The sequence below is a fragment of the Hypanus sabinus genome, chromosome 3 (genome assembly GCF_030144855.1).
Source record: "Hypanus sabinus isolate sHypSab1 chromosome 3, sHypSab1.hap1, whole genome shotgun sequence".
NCBI lineage: Eukaryota > Metazoa > Chordata > Chondrichthyes > Myliobatiformes > Dasyatidae > Hypanus > Hypanus sabinus.
Genome location: NC_082708.1, coordinates 101996353 through 102009657, shown reverse-complemented (window position 1 = coordinate 102009657; position 13305 = coordinate 101996353). Strand labels below are relative to the sequence as shown.

Genomic DNA, 13305 nt, shown 5'->3' with positions numbered 1-13305 from the left:
CAAATGCAGACAGAGCAAAAAGTTAAATTATTCTATAGAGGCAAAATTCAAAAGGATGAAGAATGCAGGACTCAAGGTGTTGTATTTAAGTGCATGCAGCGGTTGGAAAAGTTGAACAAACTGATGGTGCAATTAGAGATTGGTCAGTATGATATTGTGGGCATCAAAAGGCTTAAGCAGTGGTGTGGCTCTGCTAGTAAGAGATAGAATTACATCTTTAGAAAGAGGTGACATAGGGTCAGAGAATGGTGAATCTTTGTGGGTGGAGTGAAGAAATTGCAAAGGTAAAAAAAAAATTATGAGAATCATATATAGGCCTCCAAATATTAGCCAAGATGTGGCTGGAAAGGGAGCTGGAAAAGTCATCAAATAAAGGTAATATCACAATTGTAATGGGGGGCTTCAATATGTAAGGAAATTGGAAAAATTAGGTTGGTGTCAGACAGCAAGAGAGGGAATTTGTTGAATGCCTATGAGGCCTATTAGAGCAGATTGTACTTGAGCCTACTTGGGTAAAGGCTATCTTGGATTGGGTGTTGTAATCTTATTAGTGAGTTTAATGTAAAGGACCAGAGAATGTTCTACCACATCTTCATAGGCTTCAAGACAGAGTCTGGCATGATGCCTTATGGGCCACCATGAAGAAATTGAACATCGGGCAGAAACTGATTCATACAATCCATCAGCTTTACACCAAAGCAACCAGTGCAGTACTTACTCAGGGCACCATTGGGGAGTGGTTCCAAACCTGTGTAGGGGTCCGTCAGGGCTGCCCCCTCTCCCCCACTCTCTTCAACGTCTTCCTGGAATGGATCATGAGTGTTGCCCTTGAAGATGGTGTGGGCACTGTCAGCATCGGAGGGAGGAACATCACAAACCTAAGATTTGCTGACGACATTGATGGACTTGCAGAAAAAGAGGACGAACTGGCCAACCTGGTCAGCCATCTTGACAGAGCCTCCACAAAGTTTGGAATGGAAATAAGTGCCGAGAAAACCAAGCTCATGACAAATGCCAATGGTGCCATCACAACAGACATCTCAGTCCATGGTCAGAAACTTGAGACAGTGCAGCAGTTCAAATACCTGGGGGCAACCATCAGTGATGAAGGATCAAGACCAGAAGTCTTAGCAAGAACCACACAGACAATGACTGCACTATCCAAACACAAGACAATAAGGAGGGACAGCAACATCACCATGAAGTACAAGATCAGACTCCTGCGTGCATTCGTATTCTCCTTCTTCCTGTACACATGCAAGAGATGGACCCTCAAAGCAGAGCTACAGAGGAAGATACAGGCATTGGAAATGAGATGCTATCGCAACATCTTGGGCATCTCATACTTGGACCACATCACAAACGAGCAGGTCCGCAAGACCATCCAGCTCCACATTGGCCCTCGTGAAGACCTTCTGACAACTGTGAAGAAAAGAAAGCAAAGATGGTACGGCCACGTAACAAGATCCAGTGGCCTTGCAAAGACTGTTCTACAAGGAACTGTGGAGAGGAAAAGGAGAGGCAGATGGAGGAAAAGTTGAACAGACCACATTAAAGAATAGACAAGGAAATCATTTGCAGTGACCCAATCTCTGGCACACAACCATGACAAATGGAACAGACTGGTGCAAAGTTTTTCATGATGGTGCCCCGACGACTCCACTAGGAGTTGTGAGTGCAAGCCAAGGCAAGGCAATGTAAAGAAACCCTGAGGAGGCAGTGATCATAATACAATTGAATTCATACTGCAATTGGAGAGGGAGAAGCATAAATCACATATATCAGTATTGCAATGGAATAAAGGGAATTACAGAGGCATGAGAAAGGGGCTTGACAAGGTGGATTGGATGAGGAAACTGGGGGGGGATGACAACAGAGCAGATGTGGCTGAAGTTTCCGGGAATAGTTTACAAGCCCAGAGTAGATAAGTCCCACAGAAGAAGAAGCTCTCAAATGGCAGGGGTAGGCAACTGAAACTGACAAGTGAAGTTAAAGACTGCATAAAAGCCAAGCAAAGGACATATGAGGTAGCAAAAGTGAGTGAGAATTTAGACAATTGGGAAGCTTTTAAAATCCAACATAAGGCAACTAAAAACAGTTATAAGAAAACAGTTATAAAGATAAAATATGAGGGTGAACTTACCAATAAGATAAAGCAGGATGCCAAAAGTTTTTTCAGTTATATAAAGAGTAAAATGGAGGTGAGAGTTGCTATTGGACCACTGGAAAATGATGCTGGTGAGCATGTAATGGGGGACGAAGAAATGGTAAATGAATTAAATGATCTATTTTGCATCAGTCTGCAATGTGGAAGGCAACAGCAGTATGCCAGAGGTTCATGAGTGTCAGAGAGCAGGAGTGAGTGCCATTTGCTAAAGGAAAAATTGCTAGGGAAACTTAAAAGGTCTTATGGTGGATCCCAGAGTCCTGAGAGAGATTGCTGAAGAGATAATGGATGTATTGGTCATGATCTTTCAAGAAGCATTTGATTCTGGCATGGTCCTGGAGGACCAGAAAATTGAAAATATGATTCCACTCTTCAGGAAGGGAGGAAGACAAAAGAAAGGAAATTATAGACCAGTTTGCTTAACTTCAGTGGTTGGGAAAGTGTTGGAGTCTCCTATTATGGATGAGGTTTCGGTGTACTTGGAGACTAATGATAAAATAAGTAAAATTCAGCATAGTTTCTGTAAAGGGAAATCTTGCCTGACAAATCTGTTAGAGTTCTTTGAAGAATTAACAAGCAGGGTGGACAATGGAGAGACAGTGAATTTCATTCAGTTGGATTTTCAGAAGGCATTTGATAAGGTGCCACACATGAGGCTGCTTAACAAGATTAAAATCCTGTGGCATTACAGGAAAGATATTGGCATGGATAGAGAAATGGCTGACAGGCAGGATGCAGTGAGTAGAATAACGGGGGCCTTTTCTGGTTGGCTGCCAGTGACTGGTGGCGTTCCTCAGGAGTGTGATTGAATACAATAAGGGTCCTGTTTCAGTGCTTTACCATCCTGTGACTCTTTGTCTTTGAATTTATGACTCTAAAACAAAGTGGCATAACCTCACAATAATGGATTGGCCATTTAGGATGGCAACAAATAGAAATGTCCTTATTAAAATTTTTTCAGTCTTTATTCCAGATCACACTAGATAATAACTCAGAATATGTGCAAGATGGAAATTAATGTATTGTTGAATGCTAAGGAAATCAAAGGCAATCAGATGGTAGGGATAGTGTAAGGATCAATTGTGATTTATCTGAATAGCAGAGTCGCCTTGAAAGAATAAGTGGTCCACTACAATTTCTTGTTATGTTCTTTCATAAAAAATATGGATGATTCTGGTCCCACTCAGATAACCAGCCTGGCAAACTATTACAAATCAATAACTTTGGATGTTGTGTTCCCTTGGGATTCCTATCTACAGATTATATTGAAATTATTCCATCTGTAATCAGTGTTCTTCACACAGTTGTGTTATCTACACTGTCAAAACCTGTACATTTAGAATACTATTTGCAACGAAGCAAGGTGAGTCAAACTTGCAAACTTATGATTGCCAATACTTATAGTGATCACCTCCAGAAGTTCTCCCACGAAATATAATAATTTAACTCTTGCAAGACTTATCATGAGCTGCTGAAATTCTAAGATGTGATGTCACCTTTTAATTTGAAAATGCAGTACAAGACCAGATAGATATACTTTGTATGGATTTTAGCAAATCAATTGCCTCCACTCGGATTCTGAGATTATTTTTTAATCCAAATCCTTAATAATGGATCTAATAAGGTGCCTTTTCTTTCTTTATTCAATCCAAAGTGTTTGATAATATATTAACCTTTTTTGAATCAGTCAAATGTTTGGTCTATTCCACAAAGTACCAATTAAAGACTGAACTACTTGGAGTCTGTTAATTCAATGAGCACTGCCACACAAGCACACCCAGTATCAGTCAATTCTGTGTTATTTTTAATTTTATTCAACTTGTAGATCAGATTTCAGTCTCATTCAGCAAGATCAAAATGGGCTCAGCTTGGTTGCCAATATTAAACACCATTCAATTTTACACTCCCTTTAAGTTAACGAAGCGCAAAATCAGATGTAGTGTAAAACAGAGATCGAAGATGAGCATGTCTTATCCAGATATATTGGTTAGATTGAAACTGGACCTTATTGCCTGTAGAATTATTTCTGCTAGTACAATGAGCATATGCCTCTTGTTGACTGTGGAAATGAGTATGTTGAATATATGCATTGCATAAACTAAAGCCTTATTGTCTCAAGTATGAATCTGCAAATGACAGATTGGAAATGTATCTCCTTCCAGAGAAGGGTATTGAAGCAGCATTGTATGTTGTCCTTGTGATGACTTTAAATACAGCCTAACTCAATAGTTTTTGTTCAAACATTTCCTCTTTGGCAGATCATAATAAAATCTTCAGCTGAATTTTGTGCAGCTGTCAGCTCTTAGACCACAGCTGTGACTTTGGGGCTCCAGCCGTTCAAGTGGCAGCACTACAAATCAAACATCAATTCTGAAGTAGTAATTATCCACAAAGAGTCCAGAAGAGACAGGAGGTGGGAGGAAGAGAACCACGCTTCATTGATTTAATGGAGGCAATGCACACAAGCCAAGGGGTCCTTTAGTGTCTGGGCAGAGGTACAGAGCCATCTGGGGCAACAGTCGTGTGCATCTACAAAAAAGCTGCAGCAGGGATGGTTTCGCAGAGCAGAACACCCAGCAGATGGAGCAATGTAGAAAAAAAAAAGTAAAATATGTGATGGTGAGAGCTCTACACAACAAAATCACATTGGGAATCAGCTCTTACATTTTCACTCTTGCTTACATCCAGTCAACGCCACCTGCTTCTTCTCTCCCCTTTAGCACTGACAATCCAGAGATGAACATATTCAATAAGTAAGCCACTTCATTAATACCCCGCAAGTTGCAAGAAATCAGAGCTTTTCACTCCAGAGAGGAACAGAACCCATCACCTTACACATCAACACTTGCCCAGCTCCCAGCCCTGGAATTAAAGCTCAGAGTCTGGTTACTCTACAACCACTGGGCCATGTGTTCTTGGAAAATCCAGCCTCTATAGTATGTTTTTGCCACATCACTCCCTCCCAAACTGAAGTGAAATCAGTTTGCTACTCTCCATCCAGAAAAAAATCAAGCATGCACATTGCTGCGTTGAGTTCTTGTGGAGTGGGTGGTTATTTCTTTGAATAACCATGGTGGGTGTACCACACATATACTGTATACTTTGTCATGTCTTTTTCCAAGTTCTAAACTACAGCTGATTAACAACTTGTTTTAAGAATGAGGAAGCAGCCTTCAAGCAGACTGGAGAAGTGGAAAGTGAGAGTTTTTTGTAAATCTACTTTTCAAGATTTTGGTCATAAGAGCATAAGATAGAGCAGAAATAGGCTATTCAGCCCAACAAATCTGCTCTGCCATTTGACCACAGCTGATTTATTTTTCCTCTTAACCTCACTCTCCTGTCCTTTCCCCATAACCTTTGAAGCCCTTACTAAGCAAGTAGCTACCAAACTCCCCTTGACTTGGCCTCCACAGCTGTCTGTGACAATGAATTCCACAGATTCAAACCTTCTTGCTAAAGATATGCCTCCTCATCTCTGGTCTAAAGGGAGGTCCTTCTATTCTGAGGCTACGCCATCCAGTCCTAGCCTTCCCAATTATTGGAAAAATTCTCTGGAAATCCACTTTTCATAGGTCTTTTCAATAAGATTTCAGTAGATTTCAATAAGATCTTCTAAATTTCAGCAAGTACTGTCCCAGAGTCATCAAACACGGCTAACAGATTAACCTTCTTCATTCTTGGGATCTTTGTTGTAAATCTCCTTTTGAAATCAGGTAACTGGCCTATATTTTTCTGCCTTTTGTCATCCCTCCCTTCCGAAAGAGTGGAGTTGCATTTAGAATTTTCCAGTCTTCCAGAAATATTCCAGAATCTAGTGATTCTTGAAAGAGGATGGACTGAGTGACTCTCTCTTTGTGGTTGATGAACCTTTATATATTTTCTGTTTCAGGACAAAAAGACAGCTACTGGGTGACCCCACACTTGGACAGGGCTACAGAGAGGATACAGGTAGACACAGGTGCTGCTGTATCACTGATGTCAAACAATTTACTTGGAGAAATTGCAGCAACACACCCCAGAAGTGGTGAGGTTGTTCCAGTGTGGGGAGTACCACATGTTAGAGTGGAGATAACACCCAGAAAGAAACTTCTACTCTACATTGTTAAAGGTAGTTGGGCTGCTCGTGTGATGAGAGTTCTTGCTGAGGATGGCTTGGACCCAAGTGCTGAACTATCCAAGGCTGGGATCAAAACACAATATTAAACGGGATCAAGAAACTGAGCACAAAACAAGTGTAGACAAATCACTGATAGGCTTACAACTGAGCACTGAACAGACATTTAGATGTTCCTTAAGTACTCAATTCTTGGTGCCCAAAACATGATTATCAATTAATGGAAACACCCTAAGCCCTTAAGGAGGCTGCGCCAGCTTTCTGTACTCTGGAGAGTTAGAGTGTTAAAATCTCGGAACCTGGCGTGGTTGAGAATGTCTCATAACAGGACTCCCTCACCCGTGGCCGACTTTTGACGGCCCTGGTTGCTCAGAGAGGCTGTGATGTTAATTGTGGATAAGAGCCAGATCCAGGATGTCTCTTTCCAGCACCCAGCACCTTTCCTCTTGTCCAAATCCCTCCCAGTCAAATAGGTATAGCTGAACACCTCGAAGAGTATGTGAATCAAAAGGTCTTTTTCACCATGAAGACCTTTTCCCCCTTGTTAAACCTGGGTGGTGACAGAGTTGATGATGGTGGGGCTAAGGGGATGGTGCAGGCAAGTTTTATGCTGGAGATGTGTTAGGTGGCATTCAAATTTAGGGACTTAGGGAGCTTCAAAGTGTAAGCCACTGGGTTTACTTTCCTCAGGACCTTAAAGGGACAAATAAACTTGAGACCAACTTTCTAGATCCGACTCAGAGAGGCAAATCATGAGTGGACAGCGAGACCGGTTATGTGGGTTCCCAGATTTCTCCTTCAGTTACCTTGGTCTCCACTCTCTGGGTAGAAGCCAGCAAAATCTCTCTTGCCCTCATCCATTTCTCCTTGCAGCGTTGGATCTTCTGCCACAGGGACTCCAACCTTAGCTTCTTGTTCTGGAAAGAAAGGAGGAGGATAACCAAATTGGCACTCGAGTGGTGACATCCCATGTGCCGAATGCTATAAAGTGTTGTCGATGATTCTGCCCACATCAATTGATCACACCACTCAATGAGGTCTTTCCAAGGCCAGGCATCTTCAGGTTTGTTCTAAATCTTGGTTGGTCAGCACATTCTGGCCATTGGACTGTGGATGAATCCCAGAGGAAATGTTTGCTGGTGCCCTTATCAGTTTACAGAACGCCTTCCAGAAATGTGATGAGATTTATGGACCACGATCTGAGACCAGGAATCTGTGGACCCTGAAGATTTAGTCCGGGATGATCTCAGCTGTCTCTGCTGTGAAATGTAACTTCTCTAAGGCAATGAACTTGCAGGCTTTTGAAACCGATTGATAGCCACCACGATGACCAACTTCCCCTTTGATGGCGGGAGACTTGTGACAAAGCCTATGGAACAGATAGGTGTGAGGAGCACTTGAGATTGCAAACAAGGCTCCTTGTTCCAGAAGCATACCTCACATGTTTGCACGTACTGCCGAACTTCTCTCATCATTCTGGGCCATCAATACCTCTTCTTGATAAACTCAGAGGTCCTGGCAATTGCTAAGTGTGCAGTCATTCTATAGCTCAGCATTTAATACCATCATTCTCACAATCCTGACTGAGAAGTTGCAGAACCTGGGCCTCTGTACCTCCCTCTGTAATTGGATCCTCGACTTCCTAACTGGAAAACCACAATCTGTGTGAATTGGTGATAACATATCCTCCTTGCTGACGATCAACACTGGCCCACCTCAGGGATGTGTGCTTAGCCCACTGCTCTACTCTGTATATACCCATGACTGTGTGGCTAGGCATACCTCAAATGCCATCTATAAATTTGCTGATGATATAACCATTGTTGGTAGAATCTCAGGTGGTGACGAGAGGGCATACAGGAGTGAGATATGCCCACTAGTGGAGTGGTGCCGCAGCAACAACCTGGAACTTAATGTCATTAAGATGAAAGAGCTGATTGTGGACTTCAGGAAGGGTAAGATGAAGGAGCACGTACCAATCCTCATAGAGGGATCAGGAGGGGAGAGAGTGAGCAGCTTCAAGTTCCTGGGTGTCAAAATCTCTGAGGATCTAATCTGGTTCCAGTATATTGATGCAGTTATAAAGAAGGCAAGACAGCGGCTATACTTTGGAGTTTGGAGAGATTTGGCATGTCAGCAAATACACTCTAAAACTTATACAGTTGTTCCATGGAGAGCATTCTGACAGGCTGTAACACTGTCTGGTATGGAGAAGCTACTGCAGAGGACTGAAAGAAGCTGCAGAAGGCTCTAAATCTAGTCAGCTCCATCTTGGGCACTAGCCTACAAAGTACCCAGGACATCTTTAGGGAGCGGTGTCTCAGAAAGGCAATGTCCATTGTTAAGGACCTCCAGCACCCAGGGCTTGCCCTTTCCTCATGGCTGCCACGAACTCCTCCAAATCTGCACAGAACCCTGACCTTTTACTTCACTTTACTTAATTGTCACCAAACAATTGATACTAGAGCGTACAATCACCACAACAATATTTGATTCTGAGCTTCATGCTCCATGAAGTACAAATCAAAGTAAATATAATGAAAATTTAAATTATAAATCATAATTAGAAGATAGAAAAGGGAAAGTAAGGTAGTGCAAGTCAGGTCCGGATATTTAGAAGGTACAGCCCAGATCCGGGTCAGGATCCATTTAGCAGTCTTAACACAGTTGGAAAGGAGCTGTTCCCAAATCTGGCCGTATGAATCTTCAAGCTCCTGAACCTTTCCCCGGAGGGAAGAGGGACAAAAAGTGTGTTGGCTGGGTGGGTCATGTCCTTGATTATCCTACATTCCCCAATGCGCTGAGGGCTCTTCCAGTGAGGAGCGAGATAATGAAGACCACTTTACCATGCTCCAAAGGAAACTGGGACAGCTGAATTTCAAATACTGATGAGTATTGAATGAGGAGGCTGCGCTAGAGCACGTTACCATTGAATCTCTCCAGGATTAGAAGATATACTGGTTCCAGAGTGGGACCAGCTGGTACAAACAAGCAACTCTGGCTTTCTCCTTGGAAAAGCTGGCCAATGCCTACCTGGAGGTTGTGAATCTCCAGGCTCTATCTGAAAATATCTTTGCTGTGGCTGGTCACAGCGGACCATAGACTCTGATACCCTACTGGGTGCATGTTGGCTCAATCATGCTGTGATGAGAGTTCTTGATGAGGATGACTTGGACCCAGTTGCTGGAGTATCCATGGCAGGGATCAAGACACGGTCTCAAATGAAATCAAGAAACTGAGCACTAAACAAACACTAGACAACCGCAGGCTATCCATGCTCAGTAGAGTTTAGAGCGTTTAAATCTCGAAAGCTGGTATGTTTGGGAGCATCTCATAACAGCTCATGGTTGGGGCAGCTCAATTTCATCTGGCACAAATTCTATTTGATTGATGGAAGCACTGGTTTGCAAGAAGTATTGAAGAAACATCCAAAAGTATTCAACCCAAAATTGGACAGTATGAAAGGAATCACTGTTAAGCCTGGGTTCTTATCAGAGTGGCAGAGGTGGGTGCTGAGCCTCAGGAAGAAAAGGATGGATTGAAGAAAATATCAATTAAATGATACAATAAAAATGTGTGACATGAAGAAACCATATAGATATTCCAAGGAAAACCCGCTGGAAATCAACAAGTGCCCACATGCGAGGCATAGACAAGCATGTCATATGGTAAAATATGACAGCGAAAGCATCTGGGACCCTGAAAATTGGCTTATACCCTTGGATCCCAGTTCTGGCAGGAGTTTGACACTGGATGGAACTCAGAAGTTCTATGCTTCAGATATAGTGAGAGTAGTTCTCAAGCGAAGAATTGCAGATTGACAACAGAGAATAGAGGAAGATGTTCTCAGTCCTCAGTGCCAAAGCTTTGGTGGTGGCTCTCATTTGACCAACACCTCCAATATTTGATGATCTGGAAGCCCAAAGAGAATGAAAATACTCGTGTGTGGGGTTGCCAGTGGAGAATTGGAAGTGAGCGTAATAACTTAAAGAACCTTTGATCAACATGGCAGAGACAAAGACTTGCATGACAAAGATGGTAGAGCAGGAAGGGAAAGAGACTTCAAGGAAACATGCTTTAGGTGTCCAAGACCTACTGTTTCTGTATCAGATGCTAATCAAGAAGCTCCCCAGGAAGCAGTCCTGCTTGAACCCTCAATGGGGGACTTTGACTTCATTAAGTTCTTCAACATGAAGAAAAGTATACATGGACTAGCGTCAATGATTGAAGAGGTGCTTGATGAAGGATCAATGTCATCCAGGCAGTTCAGTAAGTGTCTGTCAAGTAACTTAAGTATACCAGATAGTCACTCCAGTAGCTAGAGGTCGAACTCACATGAAGAACTTGAGAGACATCTTGTCTGGAGCTGAGGATTGCAACTCCTGTTTTGCAACTTGAAAATTACTTTGCTCCCATTCCATCATGAGAAGATAATAAGGAGATTAATTAAAAAGGTTGATATTTTAGAAATATTGCAAAAAGCAAATCTGGATGTGAAACTACTGTTATCCAATCTCACTGCCAACAAGGAGAAACTAAAGGAGAGTTCACAGACTGGAGTGGTTTAGTCTGTGGAATAGGTCCAGGCAGAACTGAAAGATCGCAAACAAGAGAAAGTCTGCAGATACTGGAAATCCAAGAAACACACTCGGCAGTCCAAGCAGCATTAATGGAAAAGAGTACAGTCAACATTTTGGGCTGAGATCCTTAATCAGGACTGGGAGAAAAAGATGAGGAGTCAGAGTAAGAAAGTGTGAGGAGAGGAGGAAGAACCGCAGGTGATAGGTGAAACCAGGAGATGGAGGGAAGGGTGAAGTAAAGAATTGGGAAGTTAATTGATGAAAGAGATACAGGGCTGGGGAAGGGGGGATCTGATAGGAGAGGATAGAAGGTCATGGAAAAAAGAAAAAGGGGAGGAACACCAGAAGGAGGTGATAAGGTGAGAGAGGGAATGGGGAATGATGAAGGGCAGTGGGCAGTGTGCATTACGGGAAGTTTGAGAAATTGATGTTCATGCCATCAGGCTGGAGTGTGAACGGGAGCTTGTAGCCCTGTTCCTGGTGGAATATCTACAACATACTGTAACTGCAACATTTTGTCCAGAACAGATACAAAAAAAAGCCCACCAATTTGACTGCTTTCAATAAGAACAGTTAACAGTATGAAGTGGAACCTTGCCTTTGAAATCAAAACCACCAGAATTTCTACCGCCCTCTGTAATGTGGCCTCCATCCCCAGATATTCTAGGTGACCTGTTTGGCAGTCAGAATCATCACATAAAAGTCCTTACTCAGCAAGGCCTTTCATCCCTCATCACCTGTGCCTCTGATAATGCAAGATCAATACATTCTGTACACCACCAAGAGATAAAATGACTTTGGCATCATCTCCAGGTCATTGGCACCTCCAGAGGACCAGACAGCCTCTAGACAGATTGAATCTCTAGTTTCATAAGAACATAAGAAATAGGAGCAGAGTAGGCCAGATAAGCCTGCCTCACCATTCAATATGATCATGGCTGATCTGACCATGGGACTCATCTCCACCTACCTACCTACCTTTTCCCTATAACCTTTAATTCCACTACTATGCAAAAATCTATCCAACCTTGCCTTAAATATATCTACTGAGGCAGCCTCTACTGCTTCATTGGGCAGATAATTCCACAGATTCGCCACCCCCTGGGAAAAGCAGTTCCTCCTCATCTCCGTCCTAAACTTACTCCCCCAAATCTTGAGGCTATGTCCCCTTGTCTCACCTACCAGTGGAAACAGCTTTCCTGCCTCTATCTTATCTATCTCTTTCATAATTGTATATGTTTTTGTAAGATCTCTTCTCATTTCCTTCATGACTAACCCTCAGCCGATGGGGCAGAAAAAAATCCCCAGTGTTATGTTTGGGAATAGAGGCAGATTAATGTCTTTCCTTAGTTTAGAAAAAAAATGTTTTTTGGTGTTGGTTGAATTGGATGTTTACTCCATTAAATGTTAATAGTTGAGCAGCTGATCTGTGTGTGGGAATGGAGAGAAATCTTTAAAATAGGGGAGTTGCAGCGTGCCGTGTACAGGCTGAATTGAGGCAATGATGCCTGGGCCTGAGAGCGAGGAACGAGCTGATATTTGGTCATTGCTGGAGCAGAATCAAAGGGGATTCAAAGCAGCAGATTGGAAAGATTGGGTACGGGTTGAATTAAGGCAGTGGGTCCTGGGCTTGAGAGTGTATTGATGTGGCAGGGCCAGGGTCCAAGAGTAAGAAACAATCTGCTGTTTGACCGACTTAATTGCTGGGTGAGATTGTAAAAGTCAGGGTGTTGAGCCTGAAGACAAGGGATGGGCTGGTATTCAGCTCACTATTCATGAGGTTTACTCATCTTTGTACTGAACTGAGGCTGTGGATTGCAAGCAATGGGCTCCTAGATCAGCTATGACTTAGGCTACATCCACACTAGACCAGATAATATTGAAAACGCTGGTTTCATGTAAAAATGATAGGCGTCCACACTATGCATTTTTAAAGTATCTCTGTCTACATTGAAATGGAGATTTCGGCGAATCTCCTCCTACTGCGCATGTGCAGGACACATCTACCGAAAACAAACAACATGTTTGGTGTCGAATCTCGCCGTAAAAGTGCACGTTTGTGTAGTTACAGACTAGAGAAACGTAAAATGACGGACAGCTGTTGGCTCTCACACAGGAGAACTTAAAAGTAAAAAAAAACAAATACTGGAGCGTATGGAGGCAACCAACAGAGAATTCACAGACAGATTGACCCGGCTGACGATGAACATTGAAAAATTGACTAACTCTGTTGCATTAATAAAGCCCCTTGTTAAATGTATAAAACATGTCTGCATCAGTGTTATCTTGTATTTCCATACAATGTTACATTAGGCTGTTACACATCTATTGTCAGAGAAGTACTTGCATAAATAGGTAAACCACCTTCATACAAGCAAGGACAGAAAACAGGGCAAAGTAAGTATACTTATTTATTCAGTAAGTTATGGGTCAAAGTATTTGGT

At 42.5% G+C, this 13305-nt stretch overlaps 1 pseudogene; it reads left to right on the top strand.

Annotated features, from left to right (window-relative positions):
* The first annotated feature begins 638 nt into the window (after positions 1-638).
* On the top strand, positions 639-11656 carry LOC132390923 (eukaryotic translation initiation factor 4E transporter-like; annotated as a pseudogene).
* The last annotated feature ends 1649 nt before the right edge of the window (positions 11657-13305 follow it).